The 5264-nt window shown below is 44.0% G+C and overlaps 1 long non-coding RNA gene across 1 annotated transcript in view; it reads left to right on the forward strand.

The window, feature by feature from the left end:
* LOC103143883 (uncharacterized) overlaps positions 1 to 5264 on the forward strand; it is a 17675-nt gene that overhangs the window by 2748 nt on the left and 9663 nt on the right. The window lies entirely within an intron of this gene.

A 5264-nucleotide genomic window follows, 5' to 3' on the forward strand; every position in this document is an offset into this window, starting at 1 on the left:
ACACACACACAGACACGCACACGCACACACACACGCACAGACACACACACACACACACACCCACACACACACACCCACACACACACACACACACGGACACACACATCCCACCATCCGAGCATTTCACTCATCTCTGTCTGCAACACTGTTTGTTCTCACAGGGAAAAATGCTGTTCCCCAAATATCGTCATGGAAACGACCCTATAGGAAAGAAACGTCCAAACTTAAAAGTACTCAATGGAGGATCAAATTTTGATGAAGTTTGCAACAAATATTTTTGTAAAACAAGTTGGATAGATTGAATTATTTAACTAATCCTGTGAAGGGCCACACAAAGTCATGCTGAGGTCTTCAAATGGATCCTGCGCCACACTTTGGGCCTCGCTGCACAAACATGTCATTTCAATCAGGACCCCAGACAAGAGAAATCTTTTTTATTGTTCATGCTTCATTTTTGTTTTCTTTGATTGAATGTTAAATTCACAAGCTCACAGAAAACTTCCCATCACTGACTGATATTTTTACAAACAGAAAATATTTCTTGGCTCAGACACAAGCAGCAGCCATTTTTGCTGCTTTTGTTTATTACAGGCTGTGAAAATGCAGTGATTAGTTCTATGCTTCTACTCAAAGACTACATTGTAATGCAGAGCTGTGCATCATCTGCGTAGCTATGGTAACTGTAGCTACGCTATAAGCTGAGCTAGCAGAAGCAGGTAGCTTAGCTCACCAGGTGACCTCAGGACCTGCTCTGAGGTCCTGAGGTCACCCACTGTGTGCCCACTGTTCTAATCTAATGCTTTGGATTTTTTTTTACCCTTGTACTGACTGATACCTTCATAAAGGGACATAATTTTGACCATTTGTTGCCTCTGGAGACTCTTGCTAAGGCTGAAGGATACAAACCATCAGCAGCATCAGGTTTGGTGAAGCTTCAGGAGGCTGACTGCTAGAGCAGATCGCCTTGAGGATGCCCTCTCTCATGCAGAAAAGTCGTTTTGTTTGTTTTTCAGTGTAATTGTCTGGGATATACAGAGATAAAAGCAGAAGTTCTGAAGTTATTTATTATGTTCTCTTTACAACCTTGAATTTCAAAAACCCCTCTTATATATTTTTATTTAGTTTGTGTGGAGTAAGTTTTCATCTCATTAAAACGGATTTTATGAAGTGACCCTGATGAGGAAAGTCTCTGTTAATAAAAAGAAACCAGAATTATTATCTCTGAAGCAGATAACACAGGTTGAACTTGTTTTGTTGTGTAACCAATAAGCCTGGAAATATCCTGACGGATCGTCGTCGTATAAATAAACATAATATTATGGACCCGGCCTCAGTGGAGGTTGGATCGGACCCGTTTTGGATGAATTTTGGTTCTCAAGGCTCTTTCACATCCTACGATATCGCTCGACCTCATGCTGTTAGCAGCAGATTTATGCAACACGTTATGCAAGACGTGATGTGTGGCTGCTGGTTTCAGGTGGACGTGATCAGGGGGTTGGAGGTCCGATCAGTCGCTTCCTCCAACTCCACACACCCACGGTTCAGCTACTTAGTTTTCATTTTTCCAACCTGAAGTCCAGGAGGATCACCTTCCTGTGACAACTTTAATTTGCAAAACTGAATTTACAGTCAGAGCTGACAGCCAGGATCAAAAGATTTCACTTTTTACCGCTATAATTAGCCAACAGTGTCAAATATTTATCATCCGATACATTAATAACAGCTCTTAAACATTATTTCTAGAAGAACATTGAGTTTCTAGAAGCATCTCTTAAATGAGGTTTGTAGTTTTTTCCAGTCTTGTCTTGGCGCAGTACACATCCTGAAATAGGTTCTTCTTTCTGCACACACACGTGTTTGCAGCAGGGAAACACACCCTGCAGCTCATAAGGAGAGAGTGTTTCAGAGCAGGATGAGGCGTTTAAACACCTGAGGAGGTCACCTATCACCAACGTTACCGATGCATCACTGTCAGGGAGCTGCAGTGACTCGGCACGGTCTCCATGTGAGGAAACTCTTCAAAAGAAATTCATTTGACTCCGGCTCTGCACAGATTTAAAGATATTTTCTGCTAAAAATACAAATACGAAATGATATAGAAAGATTGACTGAGGATTTTTTAAGGAACAACAAACAGACAGGAGACAATGCAAACAACAAAAGGTTGTTTTTTTTTAAAGTGAACTGGAATGTGATTCTGAAGTCAGCAGGTTAACTTTCTGCTGTCGTTTTCATTTTGCAATGATGGCGTCGGCTTTTCACAAGAAAAAGCTTCATGCTTTCTCACCAGAAATGCTTCTCATTCTGGCACTTGAATCCGACATAGAAGGTCACAGTTAACCTGCCTGTAATTTACAGTTATGAAATAAATGTGAGTTTTTCTCTTTTTCTTTCAGTTCAGCTTATTTACAACACCAGTTTGCAGTAAATGCCATCTCAAAGCACAAGTCCAGGTCATATCCAGTTATTTAGAGCCTATTTGAGCGCTAACTGTTGTTTTCTGTCAGGAGTTTGGAGAAAAGAGAGACAAAAAACAAACTGAGCCAGGCGTACTTTCTATGTGAAAGGAAATCCAAGAGGTTTTCTTATAGCAGCAATGGTTCCAGATCCAGTTACTGTGGACAGGATGTACTCTACTGAATATTCCACCATGCTTTCTCTGAAACTGCTGTGAATTATCATTTTATCATAAACAGTGCATGTATTGTGTCTCAGGATGTGCTGGTGTTTGAAGAAAGGAGCTTTCAGAGGCTGGATGAATCTGGACACTGCTGGAACCGCTGGCTGGTGATGGATGCAGAAAAAGGAAGCTCAGTGTCTTCAGAGGTTTTTGTGTTGTTTCCTTCAGTGGTTCTTGGTGCAGCGCCCCCACAGGCCAGGAGGGGAACAGGTTTTTCAAAGGGTTTGGTTGGTTTGACTTGCAGTGAGAAAGAGAACCACAGCAGCTGGAGGTGGAGCAGATGTTGCAGCTTTGGACCTCAGTCGAACCGAGTCTACCGGACTGTCTGGTGGGCAAACAGAGTGGCTTTCATTCAGGTCAGGGAACGAGGGTTCAGATCTTTGCTGAGCCCTCCTAACGTCTTAGCAGCTCTGTTGGGAGTTCGCATTTCCAGATCCACGTGTATTTTGTGGATCTGGCCTTAAGTGAGGGTTGTAGCTGTAGGTACTGTTGTTGGGCTATCAGTCATTTTGTGATAAAAGCAGAATGCATGTCCACCAAGTTTACATCTTGTTTCTTGTGCGGATAGTTTTAGGGAAGAAGACCTCTGCTTTGAAAAGTTTAAGGTCACTGCTTTGTGTGGATGATGTGGTTCTGTTGCTGTTGTTGGTCCATTCATTGAACTCTAAAGGTTTTACATTTGAGTGTAAAGGAGCCAGGATGATTGTCTGTGCTTGTAGTCTGAGGTTGTGGTTCTCAGCTCTTTGTTGATGAGTGACGGTTGGATGGAGCCAAACATTGGAGCTTTCCATTAAACGGCTTGAATGAAGGCGATCCTGGATACAAGCAGGTGAAATGAGCTTCCGCTGTAGGAAGACTGAGCTCAGGACAGGCGTGTCTCTGTTCCTGTGTTGGGTGGATCAGCTCTTTTTAACTCCACGTCTGTAACTGCCAGGCAGAAATGAGCTTTTACTCTAAAATCCACAGCAGCTGCTTGAACAGGATGAAGTGTTTTGATTGCATTTTCCACCAACATCCGGCTTGTTTCTCTAGATGTTCATTAAAATATTCCTCATCAATCATCCTGCACTTTAGGCTGAATACTTGCAGTAATTCAATTGAATATGATCCCATCATTGGAGTTAGGATTGCTTATTTAATTTAAGAGCATAAATTACATGCGTAATGGAAGCAGTTGATATACAGCCTCCTGAGGTTAACGGACTGCAAACGTTTTGGCTGCTGTGGGAAATATTGTGACAGTGAGAGAATAAAACTCCCTGCAGAGAAGGAAAAACTCTGAAACTGAGACAAAGTACCAGCAGGAGAGCCTGAGTCAGACCGTAATGAGTTGGATCTGAGACCACCACCAGAAAGGATGCAGCGCTCTGAACACCAGACTTCTGCCGTCCATGTGACTAAACAAAACTTTGGTTTATCTACATGACACATTTTTCATCATATAATCATTTTCACAAATAAATAAATGTTTAGGCTTGATAACTGTTTATTTCTGCTTTCTTCAGGCAGGAGTACCAGTTTAGCCCACCAGGTGGCGGAGGTGAAGATAAATTCTCCTGCCTCAGGTTAGAAAACCATAAACTAAAATCTAAAACATTTCATTCAGTTTGAGAAAAACTAAATAGTCAACATTTGAATGGCCTTGATGCAACTAAATGAAGTAAATGTCTAATGTGAGTATTATGGGCTGTTGGAAGGTGAATCTAGGCCCAGGATCAGGTCTTTAGTGTTCAGTTTTGGGCTGATCTGAGCATGCTCAGACCAGCTCCACCCTGACCGTGCTCAGGCTCCCCACAGCATAGAGATGCTATAATTAGAACATGCATTCAGGTTGGATCTGGCTGCATGAATCCAAATTCATAAACTCTTCAACTGGAAAAATGTTTAGTTTGTTTAATTAGTTTTTATCATTTTTCTGTTTATATTGTTGGATCGAAAGTGAATAAAATGGAACTTTGAACGGAGAAACGTGTATCGCCAAACCTTGACTGTTTGTTGGCCGGTGAAACTGGACCCTGATTTCACAGCTGGTCCTGTTTGCTGCCGCCCCAGTGGGTTTGCTGGTTCTTTGGGGGCTGGAGGTGTAGTGATGCCCTGGGGTCTCCTGGTCTGTGTGGGTTCTCAGGTCATGCCCAGAGAGTAGCCGGGCATCGCGCTGGGCCGGCCGGGTACTGGGGGGGCAGTGTTTGCCCACCAGGTCAGGTGGTGCTCTGCCCTCCCCTTTGCCCCTTTGAGCTCAGGCTGTTATGACGGGTATGTTGGGGGATCTGGGTGAATCTCTGCTGTGGATGCTGAGCAGTCAGTTGGGGACATTTGGTTGCCATGGGGATTGGGTCCCAGGTTTGCCCTCCACAGAGGGACATGACTGGGTCAGAGGGAGCTTGTTGCCCTACATCTCACCCGGTGCCTCTTTGCCCCGCAGGCTGCTGCTCCTGTGCTCCACTGATGACCTGCCCCTGTGTGGGGCAGATGGCTGCCCTGGGGCGCTGCCTCATTCTGCCTGGGGCAGCTGAGGTCTTTCAGGGCCGAGGTCACCTGCCTGGTGTACCTGCACTTTAACACCTGAGCACCTGCAGGTGACAGT

Source organism: Poecilia formosa, unplaced genomic scaffold (genome assembly GCF_000485575.1).
Source record: "Poecilia formosa unplaced genomic scaffold, Poecilia_formosa-5.1.2 Scaffold117, whole genome shotgun sequence".
NCBI lineage: Eukaryota > Metazoa > Chordata > Actinopteri > Cyprinodontiformes > Poeciliidae > Poecilia > Poecilia formosa.